An 18,737-nucleotide genomic window follows, 5' to 3' on the forward strand; every position below is an offset into this window, starting at 1 on the left:
GTAAGTGACTAAGGTGATGTGTCACAGCTGCAGCATGTGGGAGCTCTTGGACATTGTGATCCAGGGTAAACACGTCTGAAGTTTGAGCAGTTTCAATTCAGAATCAAATTTGGGGAGATGTGGAAATCAAAAAGCAGAGACAAGACAAAAGAAAAAGGTATTATTACAGGAAATGAAAAACAGACCATGACAGGAAGGGATAGAGTACAAATCTAAATTTGTTGATGACACAAAGGTAGGTAGGAAAGTAAGTTGTGAAAAGGACATAAGGAGGCTACAAAAAGATATAGATAGATTAAGTGAGTGGGCAAGCATCTGGCAAATGGAGTGTAGTGTGGTAGAATGTGAAATTGTCCATTTTGGCAGGAAGAATAAGAGAGAAGCATATTATCTAAATGGTGAGATATTGCAGAGCTCTGAGGTGCAGAGGGATCTGGGGGTCCTAGTGCATGAATCACAAACGGCTAGTATGCAAATACAGCAAGTAATAAGGAAAGCTAATAGAATGTTATCATTTACTGCGAGGGAAATTGAGCACAGAAGTAGGGAGGGTATGCTTCAGTTGTACAGAGCATTAGTGAGACCACATTTAGAGTACAGTGTACAGTATTGGTCACATTTTTTTTTATTCATTCACGGGATGTGGGCTTTGCTGGCTGGGCCAGCATTATTGCCCATCCCTAGTTGCCCTTCAGAAGGTGGTGGTGAGCTGCCTTCTTGAACTGCTGCAGTCCATGTGGTGTAGGTACACCTACAGTGCTGTTAGGAAGGCAGTTCCAGGATTTTGACCCAGCGACAGTGATATATTTCCAAGTCAGGATGATGAGTGACTTGGAGGGGAACTTCCAGGTGGTGGTGTTCCCATCTATTTGCTGCCCTTGTCCTTCTAGATGGTAGCAGTCCTGGGTTTGGAAGGTGCTGTCTAAGGAGCCTTGGTGAATTCCTGAAGTGCATCTCGTAGATGGTACACACCATGATAGCCACAGTAGATAGTAGCCACAGTATTTATATGGATAGTCCAGTTCAGTTTCTGGTCAATGGTAACCCCCCAGGATGTTCATAGTAGAAGGATTCAATGATGATAATGCCATTGAACATCAAGGGGCGATGGCTAGGTCCTGGAGCTGGAGCTGAGCTGACTGACCTCCAAAAACCACAATCATCTTCCTTTGTGCTAGGTATGACTCCAACCAGTGTAGAGTTTTCCCCCTGATTCCTATTGACTCCAGTTTTGCTAGGGCTCCTTAATGCCATAAACGGTGAAATGCAGCTTTGATGTTAACGCCGTCACTCTCACCTCACCTCGGGAGTACAGCTCTTTTGTCCGTGTTTGAACCAAGGTTGTAATAAAGTCAGGAGCTGAGTGGCCCTGGCGGAACCCAAACTGGGTGTCAGTGAGCAGGTTGTTGCTGAGCAAGCGCCGCTTGATAGCACTGTTGATGATCCCTTCCATTACTTTACTGATGATCGAGAGTAGACTGATGGGACGGTAATTGACCCAGTTAGATTTGTCCTGTTTTTTGTGTACAGGGCATACCCAGGCAATTTTCCACATGGCTGGGTAGATGCCAGTGTTGTAGCTGTACTGGAATAGCTTGGCTAGGGGCGCGACAAGTTCTGGAGCACAAGCCTTCAGTACTAACACCGGAATATTGTCAGGGCCCGTAGCCTTTGCAGTATCCAGGGCCTTCAGCCCTTTCTTGATATCACGTGGAGTGAATTGAATTGGCTAAAGACTGGCATCTGTGATGTTGGGGACCTGCAGAGGAGGCCGAGATGGATCATCCACTTGGCACTTCTGGCTGAAGATTGTAGCAAATGCTTCAGCCTTATCTTTTGCATTGATATGCTGGGCTCCTCCATCATTGAGGATGGGGATATTTGTGGAGCCTCCTCCAGTGAGTTGTTTAATTGTCCACTATCATTCATGACTGGATGTGGCAGGACTGCAGAGCTTAGATCTGATCTGATAGATGTGGGATTGCTTAGCCCTGTCTATCACTTGCTTCCTATGCTGTATGGCATGCAAGTAGTCCTGTGTTATAGCTTCACCAGGTTGACACCTCATTTTTAGGTATGCCTGGTACTGCTCCTGGCATGCCCTCCTGCACTCTTCATTGAACCAGAGTTGATCCTCTACTTGATGGGTGAGTAGAGTGGGGGATATGCCAGGCCATGAGGTTTCAAGTACAATTCAGCTGCTGCTGATGGCCCACAGCGCCTCATAGATGCCCAGTCTTGAGTTGCTAGTTCTGTTCGAAATCTATCCCATTTAGCATGGTGGTAGTGCCACACAACACAATGGAGGGTACCCTTAATGTGAAAGCAGGACTTCATTTCCACAACAACTGTGCGGTGATTACTCCTACCGATACTGTCATGGACAGCATCTGCAGCAGGCAGGTTGGTGAGGGTGAGGTCAAGTATGTTTTTCTCCCTAGTTGGTTCTCTCAGCACCTGCCGCAGAACCAGTCAAGCAGCCATGTCCTTTAGGACTCGGCCAGCTCGATCATAGGATGTAAATGTGTTGGAAGCAGGTCAGAGAAAGTTTACCAGACTAATACCTGGAATGGGTGGGTTGTCTTATGAGGAAAGATTGGACAGACTAGGCTTGAATCTGCTGGAGTTTATAAGAGTAAGAGGCGACTTGATTGAAACATATAAGATCCTGAGGGGTCTTCACAGGGTGGATGTGGAGAGGATGTTTCCTCTTGTGAGAGAATCTAGAACGAGGTGTCACTGTTTAAAAATAAGGAGTCGCCCGTTTAAAACAGAAATGAGGCGAAATTTTTTCACTCAGAGTTTCGTGAGTCTTTGGAACTCACTTCCTGAAAAGGTGGTGGAAGCAGGGTCTATGAATATTTTTAAGGCTGGGGTGGATAGATAGGTGGTGAGCAAGGGGGTGATGGGTTATCGGGGGTCGGTGGGATGCAGATTTCAGGTTATTATCAGACCATCCATGATCTTATTAAATGGTGCAGCAGGATTGAGGGGCTGAATGGCCTATTCCTGCTCTTTGTTTGTATGTTTGCATGATGATAGCCCATTACTCATTCATTTTGATAATGAAGTGCTGTATTAACATCACACCAAAACTGGATCTTAAAGTGTAGTGAATCGATGAGTGCAGATTTAAAACTAGATGCGTACAAGCAAAAGAGAGAATTTAATACTAATGCTCTGAATCAGCTCTGTGTGCTTAGCAGCTAGGATGTTGTTCTTCCAACAGGATGAATTCCCACAAAAAGTAGGTCTTTACTCCCTTGGGAATGAGCTAGGCTGGATTGTTTATGTTTACAGGTGATGCTATGGTAAGGCACTGCGCCTTTGCTGTCAACTACAATTTTGTAACATGAAAACACTTTGAAGTAAGTCTCTTGTCCTGATCTCAACTGTCCTTCCTAGTAACCTATCCCAGCTGATGATCACTCTCTGTGTTTAGCAAATTACTGCTTGAAATTTGTTCTAAATTTGCCCTTCAGAACCTGAATCTGTGTCATCTTATCCTTGTGCCCTGACACATCTGAACGTATTGTATTGAACCTGTTCTCCTTATACTATTATATCTATTACACAGCTCGATTCCCTTTGAGATGTTTCTTTTTGAGGCAAAGGAGATGTAGTTTACCATGTTGTTAGCTCTGGTCTGTAACACTGGGGATCAGCTCTGTTGCTATTCTCTGAATTTCCTCCAGGGCCTCTGTTGATTCTCTCATGTTGCACTGATCGAAATTCCAGGTAGAGTTCTAGTTGCTGTGACATGCAGGAGTAATCCAAGCCCTAGTGTCATGAAAACATAATAGTTTTCATAATATTATTGTGATTTATTGTAAAAGTGGGTTACTAGTGGGGTTGGGATTTGTTTCTCTGTGTGTATGCGTGTGTGTGTGTGTGTGTGTGTGTGGGATTTATTTGAATTGGAGACAGCTGGCCTGGAAGCTTTGAGTTATCAACAAGAAGCTACGTTTGAAATGTTAAATACTTAAACATGGCTGAAGTTTTAGAATGTGAGGTGTAAGGAACATTTGCATTTTTAGATAAATTAGGTTAGTTTGAATTTCAAAGAGATGATAAGATGTTACACCTAGCCAGAAGAAGCCAAGCCAAACAGTGTGTTTATTTTTCCCAAAGGTTACTGATAAAAATAATACAATGAAAAGATTTATATTATGAGAAAGGTAAAGTTCCAAAGGCATATTGGAACAATGGAATTTTCATTAAAAAGGGTGAAACTTGTATAAAGGAGATGAGGCTGTGTGTAAGAGGGAAAAGCATTCTAAAATCTAACACAAGTGTGAAAAGCCTCCAACCTCTGTGCATCAAGTTGCTGTCTACAGGAACCAAAGCTGAGAAAACTCACTTTAAAACTCTGCCCAGGGTATTGTGTTGCTTTGCTTGGGCCTGTTTAAATCTATTTGTTTTTACTGTTGCCTTAACGGAGGTGTAACTGGGAGCTAAATTAATTAGGGGTTTCAGGAGTTATTATAGTAGTAATTTGTAGACCTGTGTATATGCTTGAAATCTTTTCTTTTATTAATAAATGTTTAATTTAGTATTCTGAAAACCTTTGAAGTCAGGGTAGTCTTATTACTTCTGAATTTAGGGTATGTATCTTGAAATAAAATACAAATTGCAAAACAGTTGTGAATGCGTGATCAAGTTTCCCTCATGGATTTGATCCATCTGGCACACATAATCTGCCATGTTATAACACTAGAGACAATTTAGAGGAAGGCAGCGAAGTTGATCCCAGAGTGCGGTACTCCAGGTGAACTTATTTGCATACACTACAGCTTGCACAGTGTACAATACAGAAAGGCTCCATGGAGGAGCGAGCTGCTTCTTGACACCTGGCTATATAGAGTGGAGCCGTACTTAGTAGCTGCAAATGGTTCCCTATTGACTTAACAGTTGCTATCTCCCAGTGTTTGGTTGCCGTCTGCTTCTGAGAAGGTTTTAACCTCACCAATCAATGCTGTGGAGCTGAATAAAAAGAAGTCAGATCTGTGGAGATGTGAGAAGCATTGTTCATTGAGTATGCTCTACTGCATATGCATCAGAAATGCAGAAGGGCTCCGGCAGATTGAGAGGAGATTTTTCATCTGAATTATTGAAACTGTGGTTATTAGCGCGTTTACCAAGGTAGTTATTATGAACCAAAAACAAAAATACCTGGAAAAACTCAGCAGGTCTGACAGCATCTGCGGAGATGAATACAGTTGACGTTTCGAGTTCGTATGACTCTTCATCAGAACTAAGGAAATAGAGAAATGAGGTGAAATATAAGCTGGTAGAGGGGGTGGTACAGGTAGAACTGGATAGGGGGCCAGTGATAGGTGGAGGCAAAGAAGAGATTGCCAAATATGTCATAGACAAAAGGACAAAGGGGTGTTGACGATGGTGACATTATCTAAGGAATGTGCTAATGGGGACATAAAGGGTAGCAAGCAGGACAAGCTAGTGGCAGATGGCCCTTGTGGGGGTGGGGTGGGGGGAAGGGATCGAAATGGGCTAAAAGGTGGAGATAAAACAATAGATCGAAATAAATTTAAAAATAGGTGGGAAAAGGAAAATATTTTTTTTAAATTATAAATTATTGGAAAAAGGGTGATCGGAAAGGGGGTGGGGATGGAGGAGAGAGTTCATGATCTGAAATTGTTGAACTCAATATTAAGTCCAGAAGGCTGTAAAGTGCCTAGTCGGAAGATGAGCCCCCATTTATGTCCCCATTAGCACATTCCTTAGATAATATCACCGCTGTCAACACCCCTTTGTCCTTTTGTCTATGACATCTTTGGCAATCTCTTCTTTGCCTCTACCTATCACTGGCCCCCTATCCAGTTCTACCTGTCCCACCCCCTTTCAGCCAGCTTATATTTCACCTCATTTCTCTATTTCCTTAGTTCTGAGGAAGAGTCATACGGACTCCAAACGTCAACTGTATTCCTCTCCGCAGATGCTGTCAGACCTGCTGAGTTTTTCCAGGTATTTTTGTTTTTGTTTCAGATTTCCAACATCTGCAGTATTTTGCTTTTATCTTATGATGTTATTATGAACAGTGCTTTCGATCTATTTTTATTATTCAGGGCATTGTTTTGGAAGAAATACTGCATTTCACACTTTCAAAGCTGCCAACATTCTGGTGAAGTGCTTTATCCTCATAATCATCTCTGCTACTGTGTTCATAGGACTAGAAAATCACAGATTCTGTCACCCTACATGTATATTTACTTCAGCACCTCAGGGCTCTCCTGGTGTGGTGTGAACCTTTGCTTGTGGAATTCAATTTTGTTCATTGTTTGAGATTGTTGAACCACCTCTCACAATCCTCTGGAATTTGTGGAATCTTGGAAGCTTTGTTGACTTTTCTTTGGACCTCTAATTCATTCATAAATCCGCCCTTCTCTGGTTGGTATATTTTGCATGCCAAATGAAGCACATTGTTTTTTTTTCAGTTTTCACATTTTATTTTGCATCTACTGTACATGAAGGCACAGTACCACAACAGACCAATGTACAAGATCTTCTCATGACCAGCATCTGAAGTGCCTCTAACTTGTTGGTCTGAGAAAAGGATGTATAAACAGAAGCGTCAGAGTCCATTTGCCATGTAAGATTCAACAAAGCCTGGTCAGAACATAAGAACATAAGAACTAGGAGCAGGAGTAGGCAATTCAGCCCCTCGAGACTGCCCCGCCATTCATTGCGATCATGGCTGATCTCATTTCGGCCTCAACTCCAATTTCCCGCCCTCTCCCCGTAACCTTTCAACCCATTACTAATTAAAAATCCGTCTATCTCCTTCTTAAATTTATTCAGCGTCCCGGCATCCACTGCACTCTGAGGTAGTGAATTCCACACATTCATGACCCTTTGAAAAAGGTAATTCCTCCTCATCTCTGATTTAAATCTACCACCCCTTAGCCTAAAACTATGGCCTCTCGTTCTAGAATGCCCCACAAGGGGAAACATCCGCTCCACGTCTACTTTGTCTATCCCCTTTAGCATCTTATATACCTCAATATATCTCTCATCCTTCTAAACTCTAGCGAGTATAGGCCTAAACTGCTCAATCTCTCCTCTTAAAACAAGCCCCGAATCTCTGGAATCAATCTAGTGAACATCCTCTGAACCGCCTCCAATGCAACTACATCCTTCCTCAAGTAAGCGGACCAAAACTGTGCACAGTACTCCAGGTGCGGACTCACCAATGCCTTGTACAGTTGCAACAACACTTCCCTATTTTTATATTCTATTCCTTTTGCAATAAATGCCAAAATTCCATTTGCCCTCCTTATTACCTGCTGTACCTGCATACTAGCTTTCAGCGATTCATGCACAAGGACACCTGGATCCCTCTGCACTGAAGCATTCTGAAGTTTCTCTCCACTTAAATAATAAGTCACCCTTTTATTCTTCCGACCAAAATGGATGACCTCACACTTATCCACGTTAAACTCCATCTGCCAAATTTTGGCCCATTCACCTAAGCTGTCCATATCCATTTGTAAATTTCTTATTTCTTCATTGCAACTCACTTTCCCACCTATTTTGGTGTCATCTGCATCTGTACTGCGTCTTCAGCAGTTGTTCACCCGGACCTCTGCCTCATCTTTCGTCTTTTACACTTCAGCCTGTGCATACACTTCTTCTGCCACTTAGCTCTCATGTTAACAAGGATCTCAAACAGCAATTGCCATGCCAAAATAAATAGATCCCATCCCACAAAAAGATGGTCACCTTTGAATTTAGCCTGTGCTTCCATCTTGCAATCCTAATCACCATTGGATGTAATGTTCACGAGCATTTGTTAGAATAGATTGGCATACATAAAGAGCCTCATTCTCACTTGTTGAGGTGATATATTTGATTAATTCTTACTAAATCCCATGTGAGGGACTTAATTACATTGTGGGTGTTGATTTAAGGTGTTGCCAATCAGGATTTGCTCTAGACTGTCCAGCATAGACAAATAAAGCACTCACTTCTGTATTAGTGCCTAAAATGCCTTGATGCCTTCCAGTCAGATTTTGTTTGAAGCCACTAGTATTTTTTCAATTTATAAGCAAACTTGGCCTTTGAGGTAGGTAACAAGCTTTTGCCTGGCCTCAGGAAGTGTATTCAAAGCAACAAGCTGTTAATTCTGCTGTGTTAGAGCTCAGTTGCCAAAGGGACATTTGGCTTAATAATAACTAGTTGAAAATCTATGGCGACTGTATTCAGAAATCCAAATGTCAGTTGTTCTCAGAGAATGACGAGCTTCACTGGGAGAAATGTTTCAACAGATTGTCCAAAATTACATTTGAATGTCATGGTTGTAACTGGCGAGTGTTTAAACACATGAATTGCATCTGATTTTTCTTTACAAACAGAGAATAAAACAAATGAAATTTATTAAGGAGATTGAATAGAGTTCACAAATATCTTGGAGTAGCTGTTTCTTTGAAAATGTGATTTTAGTATAGGTCCTAAATTTGCTTGGCTGTTCTGATTGACTATAATTGTTCTCTGGGTCTGCCAGAACAGCCAGAAACTCTGTTTAAATTTGCTGGGATCTGGCCTAAGGATGGGTTTTCAGTGTCCTGGCTTGGGGCAGAACCTGCACACACAGGTTGTGGAGCTGAGGACAGAACTCTCCACGTAATGAGTTACCACATCGTTGACCTCAATGAGGATGCAGTGTATGGTTGGAGGATGTTGTGACAATTGAGATGAAACATACTGGTCTCCTAAAGTGCACAAATGAGGCCCAATAGGTAGTCTAAGCCAGTGTCAAGGCATGGAACTCCCGAAGGTGGTGAGGAAATTTTCTTTTATACACTTGTATAAGCTTCCCCCAACATAGAAAGCACAGGGGCAGACTTGTCAGGTGAGAAAGGGGAGAAAAGGTGCCTCAGATACACCCCCACATTGCAGAAGCCTGCACTTACAGGCTCCACCCATAAATCCTGCAAATATACTGGGGGCAAGTGAAAAAGGTAAGGCTGGTGCATTTAGGAGTAAGTGAGATTTTATTAGCACAATCAATGATAACTACTGCTGAACAACCACTTTGACCCTGAAAAATTATGGAGTGGAGTCCTAGTCCCTCAGAAAAAAAATAGTGTTGGGGATTTCAAAAAATAAATTAAACAACTTAATTAAATAAGTATTTTTTTTACTTTTTCTGTCTTTTTTATACGCCCCCCTGCCTTGATACTAGTTATATTTCCCAATATTTATTTTTCTTCCTGTGCATCATTTAATTCTAATTTATTTTCCTGCTTTATACTTCTTGGTTTTGACTCTGCATATCTCAGTGAGCATTTTTCAGTCTGGTCGGTTGAAGAGCTTCACTGTTGCTTCCCCTGTTCATAGGCATCACAGAACTGTTGGAGAATCTGGGTGCCATTCTGGCAATGAGAGGAAACCTACACTGAGAAGCCCAGACAAACCCAATGGGCAGTGAGGTAAATAATGAGTGCCATTCCTTTGCCACAGACAGAAAAGTCTAGGGCATTGTAAAACCAGAGAACTATGGGATGGTATTTAATGAAGGTAATGGGGGTCTCGCCAGCTGGCTGAAGAACCACGAGAGCCCTATGTCCCCTCCTTAGGGAAGGCCGTCCACGGAGCTTCCTGCCACAAACTTAATTGCGGGGTGGGGGGGGCATTTAATCAGGTGGGAGGGTAACAGGTGGGGTCCCCACCACCTACCTGCCTGATTAATGCCACCCCCAAAACCAAACCCGCCACGGAGGAGGGCACTAAATTTCACCCATGGCTTTTCTTTAACATCCCATCTAAAAGACAATGGTTTCTCAGTGCGGCACTGAAGTGTCAGCCTAAATTTTGTGCTCAAATCTCTAGTGGGATTTGAACCCACAACCTTGTGACTCAGAAGTGAGAATGTTACCAATTGAACCACAGCTAACACTTAATAAGGGCCATGATTTCTGCAACTTACAGTATGTGTACTTTGTTGCTAAAAACAAGAGAAATATTTGAGCAAAAGACCCACAACCATAGCAACAGTAATTCACTGTAAGTTTATCTTAGTAATTCACTGTAAGTTTGGTGGAACATGACACTGAAAAGGCACAGCACTCTGGCAATATTCACTAGGGGCCACATTTCTGCTAGGAATCTCCTGATCTCCCACTTTAGAACTTCATCAGAAGGTCAGTGACAATCGCAGAGAAATGGCTTAAATGCATCTTTTCACTAGACATGCCACTGATTTTCCATTAAAGCTATGGCTGGAGATCCGGAGAACCCCTAAAAATGTGATCCATTGCTTTCACCACCATCCCCATGTATTTACAGTGCACTCATTTGCTAGCATAATATTGCATTTTCTCTGTGAATTATGACAAGGAATAGACATCAAGCATACAGCCAGTATAGTGCAGGCTCACGGAAGGTGACTATAACTGGGATCCTTTCCTTTATTAGTATCCCAAAGGGCCTGGCATGTAGCATTTCTGATTGAAGTCAGTGACTCATTGTATTTACTTTGTTCTGCTGTTTACCAGCTTTTCAGTGAGATCATCAACCGTGACTGTACAGGAATGCCCTGTTCTCCTTGAAACCATCCATTTAGTTTATCTGAGCTTTCAAATAATGTGAGCACCATGAAGTGCAGCCTAATGAAGGCTTTATGGGTGGTTCCTGGATCATGAATATTTATTGCATTATGGTGTTTTTGTGGTTAGACTCCGCCTGAACATTAACTGAATGGAAACTATATGTTCATGGAGGCTGTGAGGGTTGATGTTTGGTGCACTGATGCTCAAACGGGTGACATCTATTATGTCCTGGTATTCTTGGCCCACCCTAGCCAGCTGATAGAAATTCCGCACCCTGTTGAGCTGATGTCTCCTTTCCTCAGGGAATGTGGATAAGGCAATTGTAAACATAGCAACCTCCTTCTGTTTTTTGATACGTCTAGATGGGTTAGCTGGAAAATTGCTTCCCACACTTTTTAATCATCAGGCCGAGTGATGTAACATGCACACGACATTATGTGTTTCCTGCTATTTGCCCTGATTGAATGCTAAACACACGGGCTGCCTGTTAGGCCCAGGCATCCAGCATTGTGAAATTGGAGAAGTTTGTTGGATACAACCGTAATTGTGAGCACAGCTGTAATTTCTGCAGGCGGGTGACTGCCTCTTCCCCCTGCTTCAAGAGGCCCCAGAGGCACCAGAAATTAATGCAGGGAGTAAAATACAATAAACCATCAATGCTTCTATGGAGAAAATATTTAGTGTTAACTATTTGAATAAAAACTCTAGCAGGCAAAGCCAGTGTTTCAGCTATGAACCCATTTTATGTGGGTGAGAAGCATGGAATGGAGCTTGTGTGGAAAACATGAAATGCAGTACCCAATTATGATAATTAGCATATTAAAAGCAGACTTGTGTTGGCAAGTTAGCCAAATTCCTTTTGGCATGAAATGTGATGTGTGCATACTACTCGGGATTGCCTGTCCAGTTTCAGGATATAATCTCATGTCTGACATGGTTACATGTCAATTGAACTTCAAAAATTCAAGAGTTATGTTTGAACAGCATTCTCAGGAGTTTCAAATCTCTACCATGACTGCCGTTAGAGGCCATTGGTGGGATTCCAGGGAAGGTCTTTACCATGAAACATTAAGACAAAGACACAGTTCAAGAATTATTAATTGCTCTTTATACTTTGGAATAGATAAGCAGTAAGTCAAGTATTGTAATATTAGATCCTACTTCTATGTAATTTGCTTACTTGTAAATAAATGTTCCTGTTGGTATTAGCCTGAAAGCAACAGTTTGATAGTGACAGATTTTTGGTCTCTCAGGGAATCAAAGGATATTAGGAAGCTGGTGGGAAAGTGGACTGGAAGCTGAAGATCAGCCATGATCATATTGAGTGGCAGAGCAAGCTCCATGTGCAGTATAGCCTACTCCTGCTCCTATTTTCTTTTGGTCTTATGTGAACATTACTGAAGCATATGGGAGTAAATGGTGATGTGCAATCCACATGAGATCTGATGCCAGATACAAAGGTGAAAGGGTAACTTAGCTTTGCAGCATTTTGAATTACTTGCATTGCAATTGAGGAAGTTGCAGTTCATATGAGATGCAGGTTTCTTTACGGAAACTATTTTTGTGATTTGTATATGATGAGTGAGAAGAATTGGGAGAGAGTCTGGCTTGTAAAAGACATGTGTCAATCTCACCAAGGTAGTATATACAATTTCCACATGTAGTTACAGGAGCAGCAGTCAACATGATCCCTTTCCTGAAAATCCAAATGACACAAGCTCTCTCTCCCAAGGACATCAAACATACCCATGGGGAAATGACATGGGGAGGATTTGCAACTAGCAAGACATGAAGCCTTGTAAGGAACAGCAGGAATCCAGTACAGTGCATTGCTAAATGCCCAATAAGTGACCCTTCACCCATGGCTACAATAAACAAACATCACAGCTTGTTAATCCGAATTACCTTTCAAACCTGCAGACCTTACACTAACAGACCACATGAAAAAGATGCAAGATGGATAGTTTAATCAATTATTTAAAATTTATAAGAAAGGAAAGGATTAAAGAACGTTTGATTTGATCAGACAAAGTAAGCAACAACAACATCCAGAATTCTCTAGGAGTTCTGCTCTACCAGCCACCATGATCTATCACCATAGACCCTGCCAAAATTGATGTGGGATGTGGGTTACATCTCAGTTGGTTTTAATGAAATCTTTGTCGTCTGAAGCAGGTTAACTGTAATCATTATTAACTACTAGAACTATTTATAAATATACAGTAGCAGCTGTCTCCATGCTTATGTCTGCACACGGTTCTGTTCAACACCACACTGACCCCTAGGTGCGGGTCATGTGTTCTTTTACTTCACTGGACATTGCACAGCAGGAGGTGGTGGCATAGTGGTATTGTCAATGGACCAGTCTTCCAGAGACCCAGGGTAATGCTTGGGGACCAGGGTCAGGGTTTGAATCCCACCACAGTAGATGGTGAAATTTGAATTCAATAAAAATCTGGAATTAAAAGTCTAATTGTCAATTGTTGCAAAAACCCATCTAGTTCAATCTGCTGTTCTTACCTGGTCTGGCCTACATCTGACTCCAGATCCACAACAATGTGGTTGACTCTTAACGGTCTTCAGGAATGGCCTAGTCAAGCCACTCAGTTGTATCAAACTGCTAAAAAACCTAAAAGGAATGAAACCAGTCAGACCACTTAGCACCAAAAACAACCATGGCAAACTCAGCCCTCTTTGACTCTGTGGCACAATGGTATACAGTCTGGAGGGAGTTGCTGGGAGTCCTCAACATTGATGTTGTCTCATCGCATCAGGGCCAAACATGGGCAAGGAAGACTCCTCTTGATTGCCATGTACTACCACCCCCTCAACTGATAAATCAGTACTCCTCCATGTTGGAGGAAGCATTGAAGGTTGCAAGGTCACAGAATGTACACTGAGTGTACAAATGACTTCAAAGAGTGGCTCAGTAGCACCACTACTGACTGAGCTGCCTGAATCCTAAAGGACATAGCTGCCAGATTGGGTTGGCAGCAGGTGGGAAGGGAACCAACAAGAGGAAAAAGCAAATAAAAACAGAAAATGCTGGAAAAACTCAGCAGGTTTGCCAGCATCTACGGAGAGAGAAACAGAGTTAATGTTTTGAGTCCTCGTGGCTCTTCTTCAGAGGGAAAAACATACTTGACCTCATCCTCACGAACTTGCCTGCTGCAGATGCTTCTGTCCATGATAGACGGTAGGAGTGACCACTGCACAGTCCTTGTGGTGATGATGTCACATCTTCACAATGAGGATACCCTCCATCATGTTGTGCAGCACTACCACCGTGCTAAGTGGGATTGGTTATGAACAGATCTAGCAGCGCAACACTGGGCATCCATGAGGCACTGTGGGTCATCTGCAGCAGCAGAGTTATATTCAACTACAATCTGTAACTTCATGGCCCAGCATATCCCCCACCCTACCATTACCACCAAACCAGGGGATCAACCCTGGTTCAATGAAGAGTGCAGGAGGGCATGCCAGGAGCAACACCAGGCATACCAAAAAATGAGATGTTAACCTGGCGAAGCTACAACACAGGACTATTTGCGTGTCAAACATCATAAGCAGCAAGTGATAGACAGGGCTAAGAGATTCCACAACCAATGGATCAGGTCTAAGCTTTGCAGCCCTGCCACGCCCAGTCATGAATGGTGGTGGACAATTAAACAAATTACTGGAGGAGGAGGCTCCACAAATATCCCCATCCTCAATGGGCAGCCCAGCACATCAGTGCAAAAGATAAGGCTGAAGTATTTGCTACAATCTTCGGCCAGAGGTGCCGAGTGGATGATCCATCTCATCCTCCTCCAGAGGTCCCCAACATCACAGTTGCCAGACTTCAGCCAATTCGATTCACTCCGCGTGATATCAAGAAACGGCTGAAGGCACTGGATGCTGCAAAGGTATGGGCTCTGACAATATTCTGGCAATAGTACTAAAGACACGTGCTCCAGAACTTGCCGCGCCCCTGGCCAAGCTGTTCCAGTACAGCTACAACACTGGCATCTACCTGGCTATATGGAAAATTGCCCAGGTATGTCCTGTACTCAAAAAGCAGGACAAATCCAGCCTGGCCAATTACCACCTCATCAGTCTACTCTCGATCATCAGTAAAGTAATGGAAGGGGTCATCAACAGTGCTATCAAGCGGCACTTGCTTAGCAATAACCTGCTCACCGATGTCCAGTTTGGGTTCTGGCAGGGCCACTCAGCTCCTGACCTCATTACAGCCTTGGTCCAAATGTGGACAAAAGAGCTGAATTCCAGCTGTGAGGTGAGAGTGACTGCCCTTGACACCAAGACAGCGTTTGACCGGGTATGGCATCAAGGAGTCCTAGTAAACCTGGAGTCAATGGGAATCAGGGGGAAAGCTCATACCTAGCACAAAGGAAGATGGTTGTGGTTGTTGGAGATCAGTCATCTCAGTTCCAGGACATGACTGCAGGAGTTATTCAGGGTAGTGTCCTAGGCTCAACCATCTCCGTCAATAATGACCTTCCTTCCATCATAAGGTCAGAAGTGGGGATGTTCACTGATGATTGCACAATGTTCAGCACCATTTGCACCTCCTCAGATACTGAAGCGGTCCATGTCCAAATACAGCAAGGCCTATATGATATCCAGGCTTGGGCTGACAAGTGGCAAGTAACATTTGCGCCACACAAGTGCCAGGCAATGACCATCTCCACCAACAGAGAATCTAACCATTGGTCTTTGACATTCAATGGCATTACCATTACCAAATCCTCACTATCAACATCCTGGGGGTTACCATTGACCAGAAATTGAACTGGATCAGCCATATAAATTGGCTACAAGAACAGGTCAGAGGCTAGGAATCCTGTGACGAGTAACTCATCTCCTGACTTCCCAAAGCTGTCTACCATCTACAAGGCACAAGTAAGGAGTGTGATGAAATAATCTCCACTTGCCTGGATGAGAACAACTCCAACAACATTTAAGAAGCTTGACATCATCCAGGATAAAGCAGCCTGCTTGATTGGCACCCCATCCAGAAACATTCACTCTCTCCCCCACTGATGCACAGTGGCAGCTGTGTGTACCATCTACGAGTTACACTGCAGGAACTCACAAGCCTCTTTGGACAGCACCTTCCAAATGGCCACTACCATCTAGAAGGGCAAGGGCAACGGACACATGGGGACACCACCACCTGGAAGTTCCCCTCCAAGCCACTCACCATTCTGACTTGGAAATCTATCGCCGTTGATGCGTCAAAATCCTGGAACTCCGTCTCTAACAGTACTGTGGGTGTACCTACACCATATCGACTGCAGCAGTTCAAGAAGGCAGGTCACCACCACCTTCTCAAGGCAATTAGGGATGGGCAATAAATGCTGGCCCAGCCAGCAATGCCCAGATCCCATGAATGAATTTTAAAAATCACTGTGTAGGCGGTACTACGCTCAGCCCCATATTAACCCTACATGTGCCAAACCCTTATACTACACCTCCCCAAGTATTTATCCAATATATTTAGTGTTATACTAGTTTACTTCATGTCTTAAATTGTTATTACTACATTGTCAGTATTACTAAATTAGCTCTACCCCATCTCCCCTCTACAAGTCCTTCAATTCAAAGGTTCACTGGCCTGGAGGCCTTATAATCCTTCCATGCACTATTCACACTACTGTTGGAGGAGTGGTAGCTTCTGTCATTGTTGGTTCTTTCTATTGGTTTGGAGGTTGAGCTGGCATCTTGGTACCTTATCATCTTTTCATCTTTTCTTCCATTCCTTCATGTAGAATTGCACATAGTCGGTTCGGCTGTGGCATTGATCAGTGTTTGCTACTCTAAGCCATTTCTTGCGGGGTGGATGAACTTTTTGCTCATCTCCTTGTCGCCTCTTTTGCTTTCCCATCATTGTGTGGATTGTCTCGATGTCCTCTGTGACTGAGGAACAGCATTCCTGTGACGAGAATGAGGTTTGCTGACATACCCACCTCTGCATTTCACTGTCAGCAATGGACAGCTGCTATCTTTCCAGCAAGTTTTTAGGCTTTGGCATGCTGGCTGGGAGCTGCAGCATATTCTCGATGGTTGCAGTGTTGAAATGCTGTACTGTCATTGGAGCCAGAGGTTGAGGCTCATTGGACTGCTGATCACGCTCTTTTACATCCTCCACTGGAGGCGTCATGGTTACCTCCTGGGTGGCAGGCTGGATTGAGCATTGAAGGTTTTCTGGCAGCTGTAACATGAATGGACAAACTTGCTCCACAAAGAGACAAGGCAGTTCAGAGCTGAAGTCCCAGTCAGGATACTCTTACTGAGTTAACATTTTGAGTCCGTATGACTCTTCAACAGAACTAAGTAAAAATAGAAAAGAGGTGAAATATAAGCTGGTTTAAGGGGGTTGGGGTGGGACAGGTAGAGCTGGATAGAGGGCCAGTGATAGGTGGAGATAGCCGAAAGATGTCATAAACAAAAGGACAAAGAGGTGTTGAAGGTGGTTGACAGGGCCCTCAACCGTGTCCGGCCCATCTCCCACGCATCCGCCCTCACACCTTCCTCTCCCTCCCAGAACCATGATAGGGTCCCCCTTGTCCTCACTTATCACCCCACCAGCCTCCACATTCAAAGGATCATCCTCCACCATTTCTGCCAACTCCAGCATGATGCCACCAACAAACATATCTTCCCTTCACCCCCCCGGCGGCATTCTGCAGGGATCGTTCCCTCCTGGACACCCTGGTCCACTCCTCCATCACCCCCTACACCTCAACACCCTCCCATGGCACCTTCCCATGCAACCGCAGAAGGTGCAACACCTGCCCCTTTACTTCCCCTCTCCTCACCGTCCAAGGGCCCAAACACTCCTTTCAAGTGAAGCAGCATTTCACTTGCACTTCCCTCAATTAGTCTACTGAATTCGTTGCTCCTAATGCAGTTTCCTCTACATTGGAGAGACCAAACGCAGATTGGGTGACCGCTTTGCAGAACACCTTCGGTCTGTCCGCAAGCATGACCCAGACCTCCCTGTCGCTTGCCATTTCAACACTCCACCCTGCTCTCATGCCCACATGTCCGTCCTTGGCCCGCTGCATTGTTCCAGTGAAGCTCAACACAAACTGGAGGAACAGCACCTCATCTTCCGACTAGGCACTTTACAGCCTTCCGGACTGAATTTTGAGTTCAACAATTTTAGATCATGAACTCTCTCTTCCATCCCCACCCCCTTTCCGATCCCCCCCATTTTTTTTTCCAATAATTTATATAGATTTTTCTTTTCCCACCTATTTCCATTATTTTTAAATGTATTTCCAGCCATTGTTTTATCTCTACCTTTTAGCCTATTCTGATCCCTTCCCTTCACCCCACCCCCACTAGGGCTATCTGTACCTTGCTTGTCCTGCTTTCTACCCTTATTTAACACATTCTTTAGATAATATCACCACCTTCAACACCTCTTTGTCCTTTTGTCTATGACATCTTTTGGTTATCTCCTCCTATCACTGGCCCTCTATCCAGCTCTACCTGTCCCACCCCCTTTTAAACCAGCTTATATTTCACCTCTTTTCTATTTTTACTTAGTTCTGTTGAACAGTCACACGGACTCGAAACGTCAACTGTGCTCCTCTCCGCAGATGCTGCCAGACCTGCTGAGTTTTTCCAGGTATTTTTGTTTTTGTTTTGGATTTCCAGCATCCACAGTTTTTTTGCTTTTATCTTTACTCTTACTGAGTACTCGGGAATGTGCAGTTCTGTTTGGTTAACGGCAGTGGTTGTCTTGACATCATTTGCTGTTTTGAGTAGATCCAAGGCTATGCAGGGTGTCCCTGCTTAGGAGAGAGGAAGGCTGGTCATGGATGACATACATCAGCTCAAAGATCAGTTTGCCACCGTGCCTTAGTAATTCCAGCATCATACCAGTGACTAGAAGTCGGATTCCTCCAGGCCCATAAAGCGGAGCACCTGTTGTTCAAAGTCAGGAGGTCTTTTAGCCACAGTTCTTTGTCTGACAGGACTGTTACTCTGGCTTCTGTGTCTAATTTAAAATTTGCTAAATGGCCATTGAAAACATGCAAACTCCTGTGTGGAGTTTGCACATTTTCCTCGTGTCCACGAGGTTTTCTGCTGGGTGCTCCAGTTTCCTCCCACCGTCCAAAGACGTGCTGGTTAGGTGGATTGGCTATGGTACAT

This window comes from Cetorhinus maximus, chromosome 2, assembly GCF_964194155.1.
Source record: "Cetorhinus maximus chromosome 2, sCetMax3.hap1.1, whole genome shotgun sequence".
In the NCBI taxonomy this organism is placed as follows: domain Eukaryota; kingdom Metazoa; phylum Chordata; class Chondrichthyes; order Lamniformes; family Cetorhinidae; genus Cetorhinus; species Cetorhinus maximus.